Below are 25,660 nucleotides of genomic sequence, written 5' to 3' on the forward strand. Positions count from 1 at the left end.
ACAATAACCAACTCCTAAAAAATCATAAATATCTAAACCATAATTTACATGAAATGTCAAACTAGCCTTCAGTGTTTTTTCAGTGTTTTTTATGTTTACATCAATATTTTCTTGAAATGACTCTCAGGTCCCCTTGCAGAACTAGAGGATGGGCAATTTTGAGACAAGCAATGTACAGTTGTCCCTCACAATAATGTAGCTGAGGGAGGTTATAAAAATGTATTATGCTGTAATCAAGCTCACATAATATTGGGTTGAATTCAATATTAAATCTAGTCATCCTGAAAACAGGGTCTATGACCACATCCGAGCTATACAAGGAAATGTGCTATATAGAGTCCATTTAATTAAGACGAAGGATCAATGGAACTAACAGCATACAACTTTACTTCAGCCACTTTTAGCATCATTGACAAACCACATACATGTATTAGATCCTATTTCTTGGACATGATATCGCCAATGATGTATTAAAAATGCTGTTCAAACCAACATTAAGATTAAAGCCATCCACAAATGAAAATACATGATACAGTATTTAAAATATTCACTGGCAAATAATATTAGAAAATTACAAAGTATTGTGACAGTAAGACGAGAGCTATTGGAATTCAGAACAGGAACATAAAAGCTGCTAAAATACATAATACATTAATAAAGAGTCAAAGCATTTGGGAGAGTTAGGTAAAAATGTGGTATGTGTTACCTGTTAAATGGACTGTGGAACATGTTAAATATTTGATGGACTGGGGAATGTGTTAATTATTTAATGGATTGGGGATGTGTTAATTATTTAATGGATTTGGGGATGTGTTAATTATTTAATGGATTGGGGGATGTGTTAATTATTTAATAGATTGGGGATGTGTTAATTATTTAATGGATTTGGGGATGTGTTGACTATTTAAAGGTCACCGGCCATACTCCAACATTTTCCTATTTATATCAGATTTGCATTACATGATTAAAAATAGTTATACTCACACAAAAAGAACAAAAGAATTATCAAGTGTAAAGAAGAAATAATAATTTAATTACTCAGAATAGAAGTATACAACACTGTTACTTCCCCTTAGTTACAATTTCCCACCTATAATGGATGCAACCGGAAATGACATACATTTATCCCTACAAGACGAAGTACATGCTTCATGTTGTCGAAAAATAAAACACTATAACTATGGATAAGGAATATTTTAGATGAAACTAATGAAAACTAATTTACTGTTCAGTCTTATATCGTATGCGTGCACGACGCACTAGATTGTGTCGCTTTCAAAACTGTTCCATTGTTTCAATTTATTTTGAAAATTCCCGTTAATACAGGTAAAAAGAATCAATGCTGGCTTTCGCGTGTCTGCAGACTTTATAAAAAAAAAGATGAAAGAAATCGACACACTTAAAGAATCAAAAGAAGCCAAAACTTGACTTCCTTTTGTTGGCTAACTTCAGAAGAAAAAACCGCCACACTAAAAAGATACCAAAGTCAAGTTTCCTGGGTTGGTTTGCATTGTAATAAAATAACCTATGTATTTGATATCCTGTCGGTAATTTTAACAATGAGTATATTGCTCCCGCCAGTTGTGTTTATCACCCGGTCTTCTATTTGTTTGCCATATGTATTCATAATTGATGTTTGCAGGGAAAATAGTATACACAATAATAACCTGCTTTAATAACACTTTTGTAACCCATGCTAGCAAAAAGATTATCATTTGCACTCACATTGAATGTATTTTAAAATAATGATTTTTATTCGCGAGATACCAACTTATAGTTAACCTGGATACAATACAATCTGGGTCAGTTTGAAATAAATAACTTATCATGCGTAAATGTCAGGTGCCTTCAAGCAATCGGGTGATACTTTCTTCTCATTTGCGATTTGGCATAATCGATACACACTACACTAAGGATGCAGCAAGCCGGCATCCGTTACATATACGGAGTTCGTGGATATATATTTTAAAAAAATAATTTTCTCGTGAAGAAAAAAGAAGAAATATATGATAACAATTTCTTTCATTTTATTTTCAAACAAGTGTATGTTTATCAATTTATTTTGTACCGTGAGTGGGGGGGGGGGGCACAAATTAAACACAAAATTATTTCCTTTCCAATTTATATGGAATAATGGGGCAAATATGATTGGCAATAATGACCAGTAATGACAAGCTTTCAATTTACGCACACAAACAATAAGACAATTTGAAAAATAAAAACAAACAATAAAATTAACTGGTAAGAGCTTCATATTGCAGCAACTAAATACTGACAAAATGCTCAACATTATTCTCTCTCTCTCTCTCATGTGTAATCTAATATGTATTGTATGCAGCTGTGCTACAATATGAAGACTAAATTTAAGTATATTTGTCATAATATCTCATGTACACTACCCTTAACAAAATGTATACGTATTATGTAGAATATTATCTGTTACGTATTTTTGTTTCATAAATCATTATTGATAATTTGACCAGAAGACTTCAACTGAGAATGTCGTTGTGCAGATGCATATATTTGTTAGCATAAAAAATGCATATAAATATTTTTATTAGAACAAGCAAGATATGTCAGCTTGTGTTTTCTCTCATAAGTATATAAGTATGATTATTTTCTTTCAAAGAATATGAAAATAGTTTGTTTAAATTTTTTTTCTTCCTAAAACCTATCTTACACTGAATCTACTCTTTTGTTGAAGAAAAAGAACATTCAAACTATTGCTAAGTTTGGCCGAACTGTATTTCGAGTTGGGCAGAATTGTCTTTGGGCCAAATTCACTATAATCCGGCATAAATGATACAACTTTCCCATCCCTCCCCATTTCGATCACACAGATTAAATACACTTTTTTCTGGTAAGCATGGTTTTTCGATAAAAGAAAGAACGCTTTTTCCCATCATCACTCTTTTGGTTACATCCGAATGCAACACAGTGCACCATATTTGCTGTACAAAAGCACGATCGTACACTATATCACATAGACATTTATGTGGGGAAATTAAGCACTTGAATGGCTAGGTTGAATAGAAGGGATTAATGTACGTCATATCCGGTTCTGGCAGGCGGAAACTACCGATTGTTTACGTAGATTGCGAATAATTTTTTCATTTTATAAAGCAGAGTTTCAAGTCTAATTACATTTTTATGGTGTGCATACATAACAATCGCGTTTTGTTTCTAACTATAATAATATCACACGTTTGTACAATATATGTGGCCAGTGACCTTTAATGGATTGGGGATGTGTTAATTATTTAATGGATTGGGGGATGTATTAATTATTTAATGGACTGGGGAATGTGTTAACTGTTACTTCTTATATCAAGCTTTAAAGATCAATAATCACTAATCCGATTTACACAGTGTATCCCCCAGGGGTCTAAAACTGAGAGTAAAAACCCCTTGGTGTCTGAACTGGGGGTCAAATAAAAAATGTCGGGGTCAAAAATGTAGCGACAAATTTAAATCTGACTCGTACTTTTTCAGCTTGAAATAGGATACTGCAACTTGCACAACATACTCTCTCTTTCCCTAAACACAAATAAACCAACATGCACAATTAACAAACAAATGCATTGTCCATTCAATGAATAATTGTATTAGTTCGTTTTTCTTTTAAAGTCGTACTTTCAACAGTTTCCTAATAATCTTTTTGAAGCAATATTATAGATCAACAGGTTACATACAAACCAATACAAAAAGCCTAATAAATCTTATTAACTAAATGGCAATTAATTTACTGCCTGTCATAAAATGTGTACTATCATCGGTTTCATTGTACTTCGTCCTAGAACAAATTTATCCAAAAATCAAGGAGGCTAATGATTCATCTTGTTTCTAATAAGTTACACTTGAACTTTAAGATCTTTCTTTTATTGCAGCAAAGTTAGAAACCAACAAATATCTGCAATGACCCCCTGACTGTGTAATCCAAATAAATGCATTTGTCTTGGCAAGTTTACTGATTTCTTTGTTGTGAAAGAATGTCTTGGGTTATAATGTGTTCTCCAGATATCTTGTGGCGAACGAGGGCGGATTGTTTAAAATTCTTAAACCCTGCCACAAAAGGATTATTGACTTTTGCAGTCTTCGCAATCACGCGATCGGAAGTCACACCGGTATTAATCCTAACGGATGTGCCATATTCCAGTCAAGGGAATTATTTTCTCCATTTTTCATTAAAGTTAGATCCACAATTACTCTTTTGTGTTCTGCTTCTTTCACTTTCTTCACTAATGATTCTTAGTGGACGACGTTTTAATCTGGAGAGCACTTTCTAGTGCAATAAGCATTAAGGTTAAACATCAAGATGACATCTTGCTCAGCTCGATGGAAATCGCATGAGAGCTAGCGAGATTAGGGGAAGCTACTCCGTCATAACACTGCCTATACTAGTCTGCTACCTTATTTTGTATGCTCCCTGTGTTGCACTCCGCTATACGAACAGAGGAGCGCAACACATGGGAGTAAACAAAACGGAGAAGCAGTCAATGCATATGCTCAAAGTATACACGATGCCACCCCTCATCCAAGGCATTGGATGCTAAATAAATCCTGATTGCATTATGCAAATCCTTTGTATAAAAAAATGCATGTCAACAAAATGTGTGCTTCAATTTTCTCCAGCGTGCATCCCTGATGCACAAATGTGCATAAAGGGAAAAACTGTTTACAGGATTTTACAAAAATAATCGTTTCAAATGAAATTTAAGAAATAAGCATTGGCAAGGAAATGATTGATATCCTTCAATGAGTTTCATAAATTTTATTTTAAATTAGCATAAATATAAGATTTTGTGTACTACTGTCTTTATTCTAGCAAGTCTTCTAACAATTCAAGATTTGGACATGCTAATTTTGTTCTCTGCACAATATTTTCATACAACTTTTCTTAGTCACAGTTGATAATTGTTTTCTTGATCTTCATGTTTACATAAACTAAAATGTAGTTTTTAGGAGATAAAACTAATTTTAGTTACGTAATACTTCCCTGCTATTATTACATTCCTATATCTTTTCCTCCAGTAACAGTCACTCCCCAGTCCAAGGACATAATTATATCCTCCAATTAGCTATTAGAGGTCTATAATTAAAAAAACATAATCCTAGTTGGATACCTCAGTCCACATCCAACAATCAGAATTTAAGCATTCTTTGACTTAAACCAATATAGCCATAATATCAAGTAGTTAAAACAATTATAATTAGTTTTACCCCACTCCACCCATCATTAAAAGCACATATTAATAGCAGCAAAACATTACCTGCTAAAACTGAATTGCCAAAATTGCCTGCCCAGTGGCAGGATAATGGCTGAAGATAGTCAAGAGAACTTGCCATTACTGTAATAGGATCTTCTACTACAGAATGGATTAGTAGACACTTTGCTAGACTGATACAGTTCGGCCCAAACCATTAATACAGTGTGACCCTGCTATAGTACGCTCCATTAAAAGATAAATCAGATATAACACGGTTGTGGCATGACTCAAGAAATTTCATACTCATGTAATTTGTTTCATAAACAAAGTTGTTTCTTTTTTACAGTACAAAAAGTAACGTGTAAAAAGTTTATTATCATCTTTGGAAAAGAGATTGTGTTTTGTTACATGTTTAGGTTTGAACAAACAGTAACACAGAAAGAGTGAAAACATAAAGTTTTTAAAATTTAACAAATAATTTATTTCACTGGGAAAATTCTGTAAAAATAAAAAGAGAAGAACTTACGGTTTCAAGAATCAAATCCAAAACTAATCTAAGAATAATCCAAGAATTATTTTTCAAAAATCCTAGTAATAAATGTTCTAATAATTTCAAGTTCGAATCCTGATGGAAATTCCAAGATGGATGAAGATGACGTACGCTGTAGTCAATACTGTGCTTATCTAAAGTTCCTTGTAAATAACTGCATAATTTGTAAGCAATGTCTTTCCAAAATTTGTGTGTAAGCACTCCTCAAAATAGTTCCAGAGAAAAAAGAATTAATCCTTTTGAAATCCAACTGATCTGAAGAAAATTATAGTTCAAGATCTTACTACAACAACATAACTTGACATCAGTAAAAAAAAGCCCAAAGCTGAGAGAGATATCTCTAAAACAAAGGTTATATTGTATCATAAGACGCAGTTTTGAAATTCTCCCAAGGTGCAAAATCAGAAGGAGGCTCACCTGATGGTGTTTATATCATGTACACAGAATATGGCCTTGATTAGACCAATGATTTTATTCCCAGAATAATAAAAAAGTGTTTATTTCTTAAGCCACATAGTCCCATCATGATCTTGACAACAACCAATCATTTTAAAATAAAATAGAACTTTGTTTACTAATTCTGAATCAAGGTCAGCATCCAGGCCAACACCTGGTGTTTATGAAAAGAATGATTCAGGTAAACCCATTTTCTGGAAAAATACCATCACAAGTAAATAAACATTACAATAGCATGTATGAAAAAGAAAGAAAAAATTAAGACTGACAAACAAACAATTAAAATGAATATATATTAAATCAGATATACAAAACAGTTCGAATTTTAATATAAGATGATCAAGTCAAGGCTCCTGCAATTTCATATATGTGTATTTTTCTCATACTCGACAAAAGGTTTTTCTTTTCAAAAGTACAAAAAATAATGTGTAAAACGTTTATTTGCCAACGTCACAAATTGTGATTTATATTCTTTACTAGCGACAAAATATACTATCTGGCATTTTTTCCACAACATTATTGACTGTTCAAACTTGTATATACAGCCCTTGGTTTGGAGTGAAGAAATTCAGAAACACCATGAAAGGAAGCCACAAGCTTGATATAAAATGCACTGGAATTTATCTATTGTTAGATAAACATATTCTATGTTCATACTGACAAACTATCTTAACAGTGTTTTGCCTGACATCTGGCTTGAGTAATGTATGCCGTGAGATCTCACTAGTAATTAATATTTTTATTTTGTCTGACCTCTATATGTGGATGGTAAGTAAAATCCCTCTTCTTTTCACTCATAGAATTAAATCCTTCAGAACACTCATATCTTCTGTAGTAATCCCTGTCAGAACAGAACAGAACACCTGTGTATTCATCATCTGTTGGCCTTTTTTTTAAATGTCTGGAGCATGCATGGATGTCAGCATTACTCCCCCACCAGAAATGTCAAAACCCCACCACCACCCACTACAAAAATACAAAACAAACGGAGATCTACTTGTTGGTCAACTTATGCTACATGGACTAGTTACAATCAACCAACATTTTGAAGGCAGGAAAAGTAACTGGTACAATCAACCAAACAACAGCAAATTCTTTTTCTTTTTAAAATGCACCAAGAAAAAATTAGTTTTGCTAAAACTGCAATGAAAACTAAACACCTATGAAGCACCGACCATTCTGTATAAATACAAAGTGAGAAAAAAATCAGTCTGAAACAATGTTCTACAATTATTTGATGTTGCTGACACATTAAGAAACAGACAACCGTTTGGTCCTCCAAAGCTGTCCTTTAGCGGTAACTTCAATAACCCATACACCTTTCATTCAAAGAAAGCCAACTACAATCTTCAATAAAAACAAATATCCTTTCCTTCAAGGAAATCAGCACCAACTGTAAAGATAAACAATGGAATATGAGAGATTGCTGCATTTTCGTTTCATTTTTGCAGGAAAAAATATGATTACAGTCACTATCAACAGCCGCAATGCAAATTAAATTTCCAATCTTTTGAAACGATAGATATATAGCCTTCAAGTTAACTGAAGATGGGGTATCTTGCAAAGATGTTTTGTTAAACCTTTGTAATTTGTTAAAATTTTGTTTTCCTTATCAACAGCCTTATCCCCAGAGTAGCCATGCCAAGATGATATTATCTCCAGCAGACCAAATTCTAGGCCATTTTTATTACATGTACATGTAGTATGTAAACAGCAATGGTCATATGCTACTTGCAACAATTGTAGTGAACTGTTAAGTGACGATCAGGTATAGATCTAAACGAGGACTAATATTTTTTTTATATCTAAATACGTGTTTTTTGTGTTTTCTAAAGGAATGTGAGTCAAATATGTAGTTTATAACGTGATCAAGAGGTATTATTTGTGTTTTCCAATGGGTTTTGAGTCATACATGTAGTGTAGTTTATAACATCAGATCTATATTCGAATTCATTGATTTATTATATACAGTACAGTACTTAATGGATTATGAACTGACTACAATTATGTAAGCTGTCAATATACAAGTGTCTTTTTCAGACTAATTTGTCTTCATTTAATCAGAAGCACTTATTTTTGTGCCCGCTTTTATTACCACCACCCCTCTCTGCCTGCCATGTTTTACGTAAATGCATCATTTTCTTCATGTAACTGACTAGGTTGGTTATAACATAGTTTGGTATATAACACGGTCAGGTTCAATGGGCCCCAACTATCGTGTTATAGTGGGGTCACACTGTACCCATAATATGGTGCAGCATTTATCAAAAGGAAAATGATGAGAAAGTGATGTCAGGTCACCAGAAGGTAGCTTTCTGAATCATTCATAGATAAATGATTAAAAAACAAAAAATAAGCAGCAATAGCTCTAACATCATGCGCTTTTATCTTCATTAAGCAAGATTTATAAGCTTTCTTAATAGTCCAAACAATCCACCTCAAGATGGTGACTGCCATAATATAAAAAGTACTTTTAAAAGGAATAATATTTTTTTTACAATCCTTTCTTATTTCTTTTGATATAGATAGAATTGTAATGATCTAATTGGACATAGGAGTATATTGTGATCATCTGAGGAGATATGACTTAGACTTGGAATTTCAATAGGAAGAACAGCTACTGAGCAACCAACTCATAGTTACTGATGAAACATAAACAATCCTTTTCCATTCACAAAGCATGAAATTCACTCCTATCCCTGACTAATGCTAGAGGAGGAAAACTTTTAAAGGTAAGGTTCTCTAAGGAAGCTTCACTCCAAGGTTCATAAGGAGGTTTAGATAATGACCAAAGAACACACAAGAGGTTCCACCTCAGAATTATTTGCAAACAAACTGGTCACTGGAGCCAGAATAACCTGCTTAGTTACGACAGAATAGATTTGACTCTTCTGTGGAATCCATACAGAACTTAAGTCCGAGTATTAGAGAGGGCTGATCCATTGCCCTTAATGGTGAATACTGTGCAATCTTTTTCATCAAAGAAAAAGAAAATCTGCAACAGCAGTTAAAGATGGCAGATATGACCAATGCATTCTCTATTGCACGAACTACTTAAACTTCTATTGACATTGTAAACCTTGGAGGTCGACTGGTCTATGCAAACTTAATTAAAAACAGGAAGACAGATCATTTGATATGAACAAAGCATGAAGGTGGAGGATTTTATCAGTACTGTACATAAGGGACCATTGGTACTGCAACAGCAGATCATCCTCTGCAGTAATTCCGTTAGAATATTGACCAAACGGTCACGTTCACTTAACTACAATCACTAGGGGCAAAAAAGGAAGCTATCTAGAATAGCTCTAACTTGAATGTCTTGTCTCTCTGAAGAACATGAGGCCTCATTCTGAAAGGTGGGAAGGTATAGGCATATACATGATCCCACCTCAGAATGAAGATGTTCACTGCCCTTGAGCAGCAGAGGGGGCGAATCGGACATTTTGTCCAATCGTTATTTTGCTTAATTATTACTTTCTGCACTCAACGATCTAGTGTCGTCAGCGCCTGGTAAAAAAAAAACGACGACGTCGTTGGGGGATCGTCCAAACGTCATTTGGTTTAATTAACACCTTCTGCGCGCCGATCCCCAGTGTCGTCAGCGTCCGGTAAGCACATCGACGACCGCGTCGATGTCATCGCCCCCCCCCCCTGCTGCTAAGGAGTTATTTACAATGAAAATTATTTACAACTAACCGAATATTTGGTCAAGTCCGATACGATATCGTGTCCGAGGATCATGTAAATTTATCGTTACGAATCCATGTGGGGTCGACTGAGCATGACTAAAAAAGTTTCGAAAAACATTAAAGTCCATGTCACCGCCGCACCATGTCTGCCAAATATTTCGTAGCGTGTGTGTATCAACGCCGTTGAACACAGCAAGAATATTACAGTTGTCTCTAATTACTTTTGGAATCTGAGTGTATCGTTGAGTGACATATATCACGTCAGTGTTTTTATGCCTGCCTCTGGAAAATATCCTAGCTGGGTTTTTTTGATTGTCTAACATAACATCATCGTACACGACTAGATTGTTAACGTCGCCATCAATATCATCAATACCCGGTGCATCATTGATATCCGTAATAAACTCAATAACATTTTTTTTAGCGATCGCTGATGCATTCTCGTTGAAATCTTTCAACACCTCGTAGCATCGTTGATCATCTACGCTAGGAGCAACCAAATACAACTTATCCCACTTCATCCATCTCATTATTAAATTGAGTAACAATTGCGTCTTGCCGGATCCAGATGGTCCGATGATAATCATCCGGATCGAGTTTGGTAACACTGCAACATGCTTAACTGGTTCTCTTGTTTTAGTCGCCGAAAAATCAATTATATTCATATCTCTATACATAAATTATGGATCTATATTGTGTGAAGTGCAGAGTGCGTACTGGCACAAATGATATGACAACCGTTACAACAAGAAATAATAGATCGGCGCTTACTGGCAAGTGTGTACAATGCGGTACAAAGAAATTTAGATTTATTTCTATTAGACCCGGAGATGTTTTAAAAAAAGCGAGGAGGTGACATCGCAGCCAAATTGGCAAAACTCCCCGGAACACCGTGGGCAAAGTATCCAGGAGAAAAACACCTCCCAGGATATAACTACTGTGGCCCCGGAACACGATTAGATATTAGACTCGATGATCAAAATCAGCCCAAACCCGGTGAGTATCCAATAAACGCTATCGATAAGGCGTGTCATGCTCATGATGTTGCTTACAAAAGTAGCGATCTGCAACAGCGTCATATCGCGGATGTAAAATTAATTCACGCATTAAATGCTATTCCTGATAAATCCGTCAAAGAAAAATTGGCCTCATGGTTGGTAAAATCGGCTATGAAAGGTAAATTAATGATGGGCGCTGGTAATTAATAACAACATGGAATCCATCTATTATTCTCCGAGAGGATACTGGAAGGGGAAGGCCGCAATTGGTAAGCTTGCAAGCGCTGCAAAGGTAACAAAGACCACTGCGGCTAATTGGTTATCCAAACAGGCTATATGGCAAATCTATCTACCACCGCCTAAACAAATCAACTTCTCGCGCTTTGATGTCAGCGTACCTAATGAAGTTCATCAGGCTGATATACTATTTTTGCCGCATGACAACGGTTACAAATACGCGCTAACCGTAGTTGATGTTGCGAGTCGATACAAACAAGCGGAGCCGTTAAAAACAAAGTCGGCAACTGAAGTAGCCGCTGCGTTTGAAAGAATTTATCGAAGAGGCCCTCTGCGCTGGCCAAATCTATTACAAGTTGATCCCGGTAGTGAATTTCGCGGCGCTGTTTTATCAACGCTGAAACATCATAGCGTCGCGATACGACGAGGTCATACTGCGCTACATCGTGATCAGGCAATTGTTGAACGATTCAATCGGACTCTCGCTGAACGGTTATTTGGATATCAATACGCGAAGGAATTCATCCAAGAAAAACGATCTCGTGAATGGGTTAAAAGGTTGCCAGGTGTAATTGCAGCGTTAAATAACGAGATTACCCGAGTAATCAACATGAAGCCCAGCGACGCGATTAAATACGAGTATATACCCGGAAAATTAAAAATAAATAGCGTTTCTAAGCCGATTCTTGGCGATGTCACTGTTAGATATCTATATGAACCAGGAGAGCTTGAAGGCGGTAAAAAAAGGGCTACCGATCCTATTTGGAGTGTTACCACACATAACATATCAACGATAACACGATCAACTGGTAGACCACCGATCTATAGACTGGATTCAACTGCTCCTCAGCGCGGATTTACACGCGAGCAACTACAAGTGATACCTAACGATACTCAATTACCCCCGCGTGGTCTTAACTAGCGCCGTTGCGTCTATTACACTCAAGACAGGTCAACCTCACATTGTTTTTGACATGACCGAGACTGTTATCGATCCTATCCACGGTAAATTGGCGAGTGTCTTTATCCGAATAACGCCAACTCATTATACAATTGCAACTCGCGCAGTGATTATTCTGTTGTTGTCGTAGCGAGATTATTAATTCGGCATCAATATCAAAACGCCGCTGTTTTTTTTTATCCTGTTGGCGGTAACCCGAGAGTTTTCTATCAATGACGCTTGCATCGATGGTGACTTTGTCGCCGGCTTCGTCGGTGGCTTCGTCAATAACAATTCTTCGAAGCTGATTTATCCTTCGTACTCTGGACACTGCAAGATAGACTAGATTCGACCATTCGATGCGATTATCAACTATCCAAACAATTGTGTCCGTGATGGTTAGTCCCTGCGAGGAATGTATTGTTGTTGCGTATCCTAGCGTCCACGGGGATTTATCAGCACGTAGCGCGTCCTCGACGACGCTGATATCAACGAGCACGATATCATTCAGCACGAGAATTTGTTTTTCTGTCCGACCTGGAATTTCAACTTCAATGTTCTGCCGCCGTGTGTCCGCGGGTCTATAACATAACGGCACTGGACGCGTTGGAAACTTTTCCTTATGCAACGTAAACAACTTCCGCTGAAGTGTGTCTCTGACTATCTTTCTACTCGCTACAATCAAATCGTTTGGTCTCCATGTTTCCCAGAATTCATTTAACGGCGTTTCCGGAATCACCTCGCGAATTATTTCACATTGAATTCTATCCGGCTGTAATCTGATTAATTTCTTAACCTCGCGCAGTTGTTCATCAAGTGCTCGGTAATCAGTATCGGTTTCTTCATAATAGTCCACAAAACCCCTTAACCAATCATGTGGACCCTCGCCGACAAATGGTGGTGGTTGGCCATGGTCCCCACACATGATTACCGCTGTATTCGCGCGCAGCAACCACTCAAGAAACATTTGTAAAGTATCTAACGAAACAGTACATATCTCATCCCAGATGATAATGTCGGGAATAAATTTTTCACCCATTCGATCAGGAGTCCACTCACCGCCGCTGTATCGAAAAAAGCTGTGATAAGTAACGGCGTCAACATTTCGTTGTTTTATCTCTCGCGCTAGTCTATGGGTCGGTGTAAGCACGATTATACTTGCCCGCGTTCGAAATAATTCAATTGCCCGAGTCGTCTTTCCTGACCCGCCACAGCCGCTTAAATAAACCGTCTTGTGTCTACAAATTGGATCAGAACACGATGGTGCATTAGACCATTCTGACAATTTATCACCGCGTAAGTAGTTGTTCTCAACGGTGACATCTGCTGACGGGGAATAATCGCGTCGTATTTCATTTTTAATTCTCCATGTACCCCAACTCTCGTCCGGACTAGTAAACTCGGCTACGTTTTCCTTATACGCTACGTCTATGTAAAACGAATCAACGGCTACTCTAACCGCGGTATCGGGGAATCTATTTATCATCGAGAATAAATTGATAGCGGCATATCCCAGCATAGACGCCCTCAAATGTGGATACGCCGGGCTGTCTCCATCGCTGTAGGTAACAACTGTACCCAACCTCGTTCCATTGGACAAGAAAGCTGTTTTGCAGTTCACGTATCTATTTTTTGCCACTGTGTCCTTGATTACGAAATCATATTCTGCGTCATCTATAATCAGCCGTGAGCAATATCGTTTGTAGTCGTGGTTTTTTCCACCTTGTGTGAACTTACCAATTATTCTTCTACCGAGATCTTTTGCCTCGCGGTTTCGTTGGTTAAATATCCTCCTGGACCATTCGATGATATATTCCTCGTCGGCATCAATGTTTTTTCTGGACTCGTCAATTATGCTATCTAGACGCTCCGGTTCTGGTAACCAGACTTCAGTCTGTGCCCGGTATGATATAATCGCGTCACTGACAATCAACGAAACTAGCATGCTACAATCAATCATATACCGTAGCAGCGCTATTGGCAGCCATCTCTTTTCAGCCATGTGTCTACCGATCCAAATATAGCAACAGCGATGGAGTCCTGCCGCGAATTCAAATGATACTATGCGAGCGAATCCGGTTAAATCAAAATCAGGCAGTGGTCCATTAATAGCAACACGAATCATTTCATGACTGGGGTGTCCAAATCGTCTAAAGTACTCAGCGGCGGATCCATACCCGAGAAAACTCGCTGGATAACAGGCAACCATATCAACCGAGATCATAGCGTCGCGGTTGTATTCAGTGTTCCATAGTCCACCGTGATAGTATTCCAAACAACTGGATTGTACATCCGGTAGAAATTCCCTGCGCGTTGGTCTCCACGCATTTTTCCTTGCTGCAACATGAGCTACAACCGATGGAATCGTAAAACAATTTGTTAGCAGTTGTTCATCATGCTCCTCAAATTCTATGGCGGTTTTTTTCATCCTGTTGTGAAATGCTTCAGTGCGATATAATTCACCGTTTGGTCTTACAAACTGATCAAAGGTATCCGCATCGTTTTCAGCGCTGCGAAGTAACCACATTGATACAGGGTCGTTTTTACACAAGTAGGCAATAGCATCAAATAGTTTCCTCTCCGCGAGAAAACCGTCCTTGGAGAATTGTTCTCCCAGGAATTCTTCGGGTATATACTTTACTGTTCTATCCCGTGGAAATATTGTGATCACGGGCGTCCATGCGTGTTCGTTATGATCAATAATTTTGATTGGGGCTCCCTTCGATTTATACTTCGATTCGTATAATACTTCACCGGTTATCGTTGTAACGGTTATTGGAAATCTCAGCGATGTTTCTAATCTCGCTATGTCGCTGATGGTTGCTCCACGCTCTTTTACGGTTAGTTCCCACTGGTTGATTTTGCTACGTCGTAAATCAGTCAATTTGTTTCCTCGACATGCATTTGTAAAATGCTCTATTATTCGTTCTGCTACACAATTTATCCCAGTTGACTGTTTCATCGGTTTCAGTTTTCCGATATCAGGTTTCTTATTTAACGGGTATATTCCATAAACAACTGCTGTTTCAGGATACGCTCGTTCATAGTATGGTTTGTCAATTCCGGTTAACAACCCCGGCTTGGAGTCGCGGCTGACAGTGACTGTTTTCTTGTCGCTGAGAACTGGTTCAAATTTATCACGCATGATCCAATCGCCTGATTCCACCCGGACAATGAATTTTACTCTGAAGAAATACCTTTTACCGTCAAGTTGTGATATTATCATTGCTGCGCGGTTGTCGTTCATGGTAGCATCAACAATGCCATCAATTCGAAATGTTGACCAACTGTGAGATGCGCCATCACGCTTGAATTCATTGATACAATCGCGTATTTTACTCAACAGGGTTTTATCGTTTATTAACGCTTTTGGTGTGTCCTTGAGGACTCTATCGAGATTAAACCTAATATTTTTCCGGGGTTTAATTGCTGCCAATCTCTCGAACTCATCCATATAATTAAAACAAGTATTTAAATGAAAGAATATAGTATAATGAATCACTGCAAATGGTTGATGATTGGGTCGACAACCCCGTGCAATAAATCATGTAGAGGTGAATTTTGCGGGTATCATTTACAAAGCGTTCGTAATGGTTCTCTTGGCCCCCTCCCGTGCTTGGTTTGCCACGTCGGTGTAAGAGGAAAATCACAGTTGTGTATCAATTGTGGCGGAAAGCGATACAGGGAACTAAAACGCTATTATGACAAGCGAATTAAAAACGCCGTCATCAACCCCACCGCCGACTTCGTCATCAAAACCCCCCAAGACTACGTTGAAAGATTCATAATTAAACCAAATAATAAATTAGACAAGTAGTATTATTATACAAATGGACCAAGAATTTCAGCCGCATCCCCTGCTCGTCAATTACGAGGCATCTCGCGACGGTATTGTTAGAAATCGTAGACTGAAGAAGCCGGTTGGATGGAAAAACAATCACGGGTATTTAATGTTTACTGCTGGAGGGAAAAAATATCTCTGTCACAGAATCATCTATGAATGTTTCCACGGATTGATCAAAGATACTCTCGTTATTGATCACATTGATTCTAATTATCAAAATAATAGACTGTGTAATCTGCAAGCCATCTCTCAGAGTGAAAATAGTAAAAAAGGCCAAACTGGTAAATACTCAAAGAAAGTAAAACCCGTAAAGTCATTTGATACAACAACTCACGAGGAAAAAATATTTCAGTCGATGAATGAGGCAGGAAAATATTTTGACATTTGTATCGCCTCAATACAATTTGTTGCAGAACGAATATATCAAACAGCGATCTCAAAAAAGACGGGTCATAGAATTCGATTTTCATATATAACATCAAAGGGAGATAACTCGTTTTGTGATAGCGTCGCATGACAAGAGTTACGTCCCTTGAAGTCTAATTAATGTTGCGTCCCTTCAAGTCCAATTAATGTTGCGATTAATTAATCATTTTACGATGAAAACTAATGAAATACACGCTATTATCTAACAGCTGTATTCTTTTTTTTAATGTTTTATTTGAGTATTTGGTTTCATTTAAATGCCGTGAAACACCATTAATAAGTATTTAAGGATTCAAACGATTCAAGGGAATTCAAATTAACACACACCTTGTGACTGACGCCGCTGTATTAGTCACTTTATATACAAGATGACTCGTTATAAGCCTGGGGCTTTCGAAAGCCAATTCAACTAATCAAAACTAACCCACGCTCTTGACCCGGGCGTGTGGTTGTCTTTTGTTCACAATCATGCAACCGGGTTAATTTAATTGGGTTGCTTTTGATTGGTTGAATTGGCCGTAGAGTTCCGCCCCGCCGTTTTATGTTTGTGCTGTCTTGTGCCGTCCCATCATCCATCAATCATTTCATTGTAAATATATTCATCCTTAATTAAGTACATGTAGTGATGTCCCCCAAGCATATCTTCTGGGCGGTCTACGATGACGTTTGTCACCCTAGGCCTCCCTCCCGGAGATGTATGCTTTGGGGTTCCAAGATGTGAATGTCCTTAATTAAGTATATGTATATGCCTGTAATCTGCCACAACACTCGAGTGGAGATCTACGGCATTGTACTGTCCATGTATGCCTGCAATCTGCCACAACACTCGAGTGGAGATCTACGGCATTGTACTGTCCATACAAAAAACGGGGTCAAAAATGGCCCCAATAATTTTATTAAAATTTTTGATATTAGAAATAAGATGTTTTATAAGAATAATGAATATCGAAGACATCAATAATATATTAACTGAGATTTCAAAATTAAAAAATCAAGGAATTGAATTATCTGATGGTCTCGACAGTGAAAAAATATTATCCGATTATGAGATTATTAACGAACAGTCGAAACGGGGGCGTTTTACCCTGGCCCGCGAGTATTTTTTTATAAAACGATTACAACATACGATTAATGAGAACCTGTACCACAATGACGCAAATGCATTCATTGGACTATTTACTGCCGTTGAAATAATACGAAAAAATCTCGGACGTGTTTATGAACGACGCCGGGAGATTTCTAGTAAGATCAAAAACATTAGAAGGATTATAGACGAAAACTCCGTGGAGCCCCCGATGGTACACTCGGCGGAAAATTAGAAAATTGCGGATCAATTTACAATAATGGTAGGTGAATCACTTACTACTCGGCTAGCCAGAGAGCGGCTAGCAGCGCTTAGAAAGTTTATACCGTTACGAGACAGAGTGAGAGAGAAACTTCAAACGCGACAACAAATGCAAACTGATTTTGCTGTTGGAAGTGAACAGTTATTTACCCCGGTAACTAAAGCGACTAAGGATGTTACGGCGGCAACTGTACCCGTTCTTGGTGCGCTTGAAAAGATAGCGGCAGAGACAAAACAAACAAAAAGGTCTTTAGAAACACTCCCTGCAAAAATAGCGGCTGCTACAACACGGAGGCCGCCACCACTCGCTATAACCGAACCACAAGAACCCTATGTTACAATGGCCGACGAAGAAGAACTAGGCGCTACTGCGAAAGAACCAGAAGAAGAAATACCAGAAGAAGAAATACCAGAAGAAGAAATACCGGAAGAAAAAGAGGGGAATATACCCCGTATTGTACTCAAGAAGAGCACAATAGATCAAATTAGAGGCTTCAGCAACAGGGAAGAATTAATTAATTTTACTGCCAACAATTTTGCTAAGAACATACGAGATAAGAAGCATATCAATAGCGGTTACGAGAAAAATATAAAGTCGTTAAAAGACTGGGCAAGAATAGTGTATTTAGCAAGTAAACATAAAGATGCATTACCACATCGTAGTAAATCCGATTACGACGCATTCCACAAGGAAGTTAAGAGTATAACACCAAAAAAAGGAAAAGGATACCCTGTTGGTAAAGAATCCTACGGCGTTACCTGCCCTAATAGTGTTCTCAGTGATATATCACGGCTGGAAGTACTAATCGGAGGAAAACGAGCCGGAAATAACTCTACGGAAATAATCAATGAGGCCGCTGATATTTGCAAGCGTTTATTTGCAGGCGGTATTATGGACATTAATGCATATCGAACGCTCATAGACGAGCTCGTGGATGATTAATTGGAAAACTGGTGTTTTTAATAAGGATGATCATACACTACAACCATGATAAACCAGTACTCGTCTACGTGGTAAACTCGCGATTGCCTGTTTACCGCGCGTACTATGGAGATGGTCTCGGTAGCACCATTGCGGGGTTATTTACAAGAATGGCTCCAAAAGTAGCGCCGTTAGCCAAACAATTAGGAATGAAGGCTATTGATGTTATTCGTGATAAGGGTATTAGTGCTATTGGAGATGTTGCCGGAAAGGCGCTTTCTGCCGCGCGAGACAAACTAATGTCGTTGGTGAAATCCAGGAGAAAAAAACAGAAACCACCGGTGATGCCATCAACGACAGTGATGCCTGCAAATGTCAGTAAAGTAATAAATAACGCCGTGGAAGAAAAATTAGAGTCGTTGGCGACGACTCAGTCGTTGGCGACTTCGCCATCCGCCGATGCGGCAACCAACGCGCTCATGAACGCGATAGCGGGGAGTGGTTTAAATTCAAAGAATTTACGACGAAAAAATCGCAATTGAAAACATCAACATGATAAATAATAGAATGTTTGCGCGTACCGCTGATCCCGCGTTTGATATGGATGCCCCAGTGCGCAGGGATGATTCTGTCCGTGATTATCAATATTATTCTTATTATGCAGCGCAACCCGACCTACGATCGCGAATTGAACTTCAGGTCCAAGATACCAGTAAATACTTTCTGCCGTGTGAAGCGTTTATCGAAATTGAGGGAGAACTCGTGACAAATGCCGCCGATAATACACCATACGCAGATGACCATCGTGTTCGAGTTGGCTTCGTCAACAACGGTATCATGGCGTTATTTGAGAGCGCTAGATATCTTATTGACGGGCGAGAAATTGAATCAATAGAACGCGAGGTTGATGTTGCAACGACGATAATTGGGTTGGCGAGATACTCGGATGATTATTCAAGATCGGCGGGCCCATCTATGATGTTCGCAAAGGACTCCACCGATAACGCTGACCATCTTCAGTACATCAACGTGCTAGTGGAAAGAGATACCGCAGCTCCTAATCAAACTGAAGCAGCCAACCCAGACCGCAGAACAAGACCGGGTGCTGAGTTCAATATCATAAAAAGTACTAACGATAATTTTAATCTAGGGTTTGCAACACGAATAGGAATGTTGCAAGGACCACGCCGAAAGTTTTCATGCGCGATTCCACTCCATCATATATTTGGATTCTGCAGAAATGTTAGAAAAGTTGTCTATGGGGCTAAGCATACAATCGCGCTGACGCGAAGGGGCGATGATAACAATGCAATATGGCATGCTGCTGGCGTCGCTGCCGGTAAAGTCATTTTAACTAAAATGGCATTGTGGATGCCGGTGCTGACTCCATCAGTTACCACGGAAGCACGATTGTTAGCATTTATGGAACAGGGAGGGAAATCGCTGTTGAGTTGGCTAGCGGTAACAACTGATGCTAAAGAGGATAACGTCGCCGATACGTTTACATGGCACCTAGCATCAAAACAGGGTGTTTCAGCCCCGCGTCATATATTCATAGCGCTACAGAATAGGGAACGATTGGGTAATCAAGAACGCAGCCATATGATATTTGATCGATTAGGAGTCATGGAGGTTTCGCTGAGAATAAACGGACAACAGGAACCATCCGAGGATATACAGCTTAATTACGGTGACAACCATGTCGCACGTGTGTATCATCGATTGCTGTCATATATGGGTCGTGATCAAAACGTCGACACCGGTTTGCAAATATCACAACTTGATTTTAAAAACCTGTATCCGATTTATTATTTTTCGCTGGAACATCTTGATTTAACGAGACAATCCGTCGTTGATATACACTTCCGAGCTCGTATAGCCCCGGCTGGTGTTAATTATAGAGCGGTTGCTGTCATTCTCAGCGATAAATCAATGCTGTTGGAAGGCGTTGGTGGACGAATGAGAATCGTTGATGCGCCAGTGGAAAACATGTAATTGAAAGCATAAACGCGTTTACAATAAAATGTCGTATAGTGTCGTCAGTGTAGAGTTGACTGATGGTCAAGTCAAGAAATTACGATCAAAGTCGGCTAAACAATGCGGAACCACAATAACGCTGAAGCCGTCGCAGATGGCGGGCGGTAATCATAAGATATCGTTGACGGCGCGTCAAATAAAACATTTCAATGATGCGATGAAGAATAAAAAGGGAGTTCAAATAGATTTTTCAGCCGCAGCGATTAAAAACATGGAAAAGACCGGTGGGATATTTCCGCTGTTAGCTGCGATTCCGGCATTGATTGCCGCGGCCGCACCAGCAGTGGCTAAGGCGGCGGCGTTGGGGGCCGTTGGTACCGCGGCGGGGATGGCATTGAAGAAGGCAACCGGGAAAGGCTACAAAAAAAAACGACCCGTAGCCGGAAAGGGTCTAAGACTACCGGGAACCCCGTATTCATGGTATTCGGGAAAGGGTCTAAGACTACCGGGAACCGTTTATTAACTCGGGAGTCAATGACTCCTGAGTCTATGACTCCAATGTCTAATTTTGATTTAATAGACGCCGCAAACGCGCTAGCGATAAAAAACTTCAGAGGTGTTTTTATGAGGGATCAATTACCGGCGGTACCAAGGAATATTGAAACCGGCATAATTAACCTCGATGGGTCCTCCGGAGCGGGAACTCATTGGGTTGCGTACGCGATTGATCCGCGCGCGATCGTCTATTTTGATTCATACGGGTTAGCCCCGCCGAAAGAGTTCATGCGGTATATCCGGGCGTGTTCAGCCCGGGCGTGTTCAGCCCGGGTTTTTTATTCCACGCTGCCAACACAGCAATTGAGTGACCCGCCGATATGTGGCCGTGAGGTATTGAACGTACTCGCGGCGATTTCATCATCGCGAAAACCACCTCATATGGTTGTAAACGAATATACTAGTGGGAAATTTAGAGACAATTACATTAGATAATAATGATTGATATTTGGGGACGACCGGTTTCGGCGCTGAAAGAATCCACGGAAACGGCCGCCGCCGACATAAAAAAACTAATCGAGGATGAAATCGCTGATACGTTGAATTTAACAAGTGTTGACCCAGGTGAAATAGTTGTATTTCAAGACCGCCAGGGTAAATTGAAATCCAGTAATGTGTCGCTGGATGACGTTTTAATACGACATCCTAATGTCGCCAATGGCACTATCGCGTTGTATACCGGCGACGGACGACTCAAACCGGGTAAACATATATCGGAGGTGACGAATGAGATAACATCCGTTCGAGACAGACTTACATCGTTGAATATATCTATGATCGAATTCGACGCGCGGGTGAAAAAATCTGTCACCGATATACAACTCACTACCGCTAGTTTTTTTGGGACCCCGACGGTAACCGAACCAAATCTTGCAACAATAAAGAATACTATTTCGGAGTTTACGACGCTGTCGGGCCAATTTTACACGTTACGAAAAAATGTTAACAGGATCGATGACAACTTTGATAAATTCTTTGGTAAAAAAAATACCAGGCCGGATGAAATCACAATAACTATAAATGATATCATTGCGTATAGACAGGAAATAGAAACAATCAAAACTAATGTTGCAACGAGCAAAGGGAATGTAGACGCGCATGAACGAGAAATAGGAATAATCGGCGCTAATGTTGCAACGATCATAAATAATGTAGACTCGCATGGACGGAAAATAGAAACAATCAGAACTGATGTTACAACGATCATAAATAATATGGACGCGCATACACAGGAAATAGGAACAATCAAAACCGATATTGAAGCGAACAAAAAGGGTGTGGACGCGCATACACAGGAAATAGGAACAATCAAAACCGATATTGAAGCGAACAAAAAAAATGTAGACGCGTATTGGCGGGGAATAGGATTAATCAAAACTGATGTTGCAGCGAACAAAAAAGGTATAGACGTGCATACATATGAAATAGAAACAATCAAACTTGATGTTGCGGCGAACAAAAAAAGTATGACCGAGAATACACGGGAAATAGAAACAATCAAAACTAATGTTGTAACGATCATAAATAATGTAGACGCGCATGGACAGAGAATAGAAACAATTAACACTAATGCTATAGCGAGCAAAAAAAGTATAGACGTGCATGAAGGGGAAATAGAAGTACTCAAAATTAATGTTATAGCGAACAAAAAAAGTATAGACACGCATATACAGGAAATAAATACACTCATTACTAGGGTTGCAGCGAACAAAAAAGATGTGGACACGCATATACAGGAAATAGGAACGATTAAAACTGATGTTGAAGCGATCAAAAACGGACTACCGAGAGTAGCAGAGCAATTCGAAAAAATAAAAATCCCTCATGAGAACATCATCAACACAGTATACACAATTCGGCATGGATCATTCGATTGGACTCCTACACAGAATACAGTAAATATTACCGCAACTGTCAAGGGTATTTATCGATTGACACTGGTTTCAATGATGCAGTTTAATATATTATCGTCGAGTTCATCCGGGTTTAACAATACAATATCAACAATTATAGACAGGAACGCAACTGAACAGTTTACAATTTATGCTGTTGATAGAAATCTAGCCCGGGCAAACATTACATGGTATGTGGAATTTGCAGCGAATCTAAGTAATTAAAAACACTAGCTCTTTTAAAATAAAAATGACCACCAAGGAAATTGAATCAGAGGTATCACCGACGTCACATCAATATCGATTCGATACCGCAAAAGAATTTTCCGCGAACTTGAAAACGCTTTCCGAACAATACCGTGCAAAAATAAAAAAATACCGCCGAAAAATAACCGCCATCGACGCGGTCGTGTACTCGGTGTCGGGTATAGTGGCCGGTACCGGCGTCGTTTTATCCACGGTGACCACGATAGCCCCGATCGCTGTTCCAATCGCCGTCTCCGCGATGACAACAATTGCTGGAGTCGCCAACGCAATCACTAGGAAGATATCATCGTGTTTTCAGAAAAAACTCAACGAGTATACAGTAAAACATCAAATAGTATCCGACGCGTACTCGAAATTATCCGGGTTGATCTCGTTGTCAATTGATAATTTGTTCGTATCCGATGTTGAATTCTCCACGATGGTCCAGTTATATAGCTCCGCGATGTCAAAAATCGAGGATTTTCAACTGGAAGCCGAAACCACCTGGTTGTTAAAATTAGACACTAAAAACAACGAATAATAATAATGTCGCTGAACCCCGAAGGGTCTCAATTACTTCAGCGGATCGCGGAGAATACCACTCCGGTACAAACAAATATGATATCGATAACATCAACGAAACCCGAATTCAGTGTAAACTTTCCATCACCGGTTCCAGTAAAGGAAATAGCGCTGGCAAAATTGCGAGTATATCACAGTTGGCCTAATATCCGAGCGGACGCATTTAACGGACAACAACCTAATAACTCGCTGGTTTTTGCACGGACAAATAAACCCGATGGGACCCCAGACTGGGAGGAGGTTACAATACCAACTGGGTCATACCAAATAGAGCAAATCAATAAAGAATTTCAACGCAGGATAAAATCGATCACAGGAAAGGAATCAAAAATCGCTATTACGGTTCATGAACCGACGTTATCGTCGACGATTGAAATAAGCACACCGGGGTATATGGTTGATATCTATAACAGTTCAATAAGAACCATACTAGGATGGCCTAAGAATCCACCTCATGAAATCCCCGCGGACTCACACATGAATGAGCAATCGTATCATAAGATTGATTCCACTTATCAAATTGATTTGCCTATTATAAAAAGCGTGTTATTATTACCCAGTAGGTTTACATTTCAAGACAGGAATACCATGCAATGGATATTTTCGTATAAGGAAACTCCTAAATTGTCCGACGCGGCCATAATTAGTTTAAGTGATATTAATAGTTATTTTATCGGGATTAATCGTGATTACCAATTACAACTAGGACGGTTATGGGAAACAAAAGCACAAAAACACGTTGAGGCGTTAAATCAACTTATATCAGACATGGAATATATCAATGAACGAATCGTTAAAGCAATATCCGATAACAGCGATGATAATAAACAAAAATTCCTAACCGAGTATAATATCGCAGAAGCCGATTTACCCGATTTCAAGTTTCCAGGATACAACGCGCCAGAACTAAGAAAGTCTCTTAATGATTTTCTCAGTCCATCAACTCATATCCTCAGACACGATAACGGGGATGATGGTAGGCATATTGCCCCGTACAACGTAAATATCGCATCGGTGATAGCAATCAATCTAGTGTGTGATGTTATCGAAGGGAGTTACCAGGTAGATACCAATCAATCAAATCAAGCTCAACAGGGATATATCCTTTATTCATTTTCACCAACAGCCCCTCCGGGATATTTAATCGTTGAGAATCCGATTAATCCGGTCTATATGCGATGCCATGATCGGTTTTTAACGAGAATTAATTTTAAACTCACCGATCAGTCAAATAACCTAATTGATCTACAGGAGGAGGAGTTAGTGATCACTCTGTTTGTAAGATCATAAAGACCCTCATTGTAAATAACCACTTAGCAGCAGAGGGGGCGATGACATCGACGCGGTCGTCGATGTGCTTACCGGACGCTGACGACACTGGGGATCGGCGCGCAGAAGGTGTTAATTAAACCAAATGACGTTTGGACGATCCCCCAACGACGTCGTCGTTTTTTTTTTACCAGGCGCTGACGACACTAGATCGTTGAGTGCAGAAAGTAATAATTAAGCAAAATAACGATTGGACAAAATGTCCGATTCGCCCCCTCTGCTGCTCCTTGCCCTCTGGCCTGGCACTGAAGAAGCATAAAGTGGGAGCTTGTTCTTCTGTTTCATTGCAAACACAGCTTCTGTTGACCTTCCCATTGATGAAGAAATGTCTATGCTACCAGCCATTGAAGAAACCATTCTGTGAGGACTGTTCAGCCCTATATAGACAATCTGTTTGGCAGGATATACCTTTTGCCCAGAATGTGGATGACTCTAGATTTGGATCTCCTCTGAAGTTGTCCA

The 25,660-nt window shown here is 39.0% G+C and overlaps 1 protein-coding gene across 1 annotated transcript in view; it reads right to left on the reverse strand.

Moving 5' to 3' along the window:
* LOC149801209 (complement C3-like) overlaps nucleotides 1-25,660 on the reverse strand; it is a 272,151-nt gene that overhangs the window by 230,915 nt on the left and 15,576 nt on the right. The gene's annotated exons all lie outside the window — the stretch shown is intronic.

The sequence above is a fragment of the Sinohyriopsis cumingii genome, chromosome 4, assembly GCF_028554795.1.
Source record: "Sinohyriopsis cumingii isolate HCF-2022 chromosome 4, ASM2855479v2, whole genome shotgun sequence".
Lineage (NCBI taxonomy): Eukaryota > Metazoa > Mollusca > Bivalvia > Unionida > Unionidae > Sinohyriopsis > Sinohyriopsis cumingii.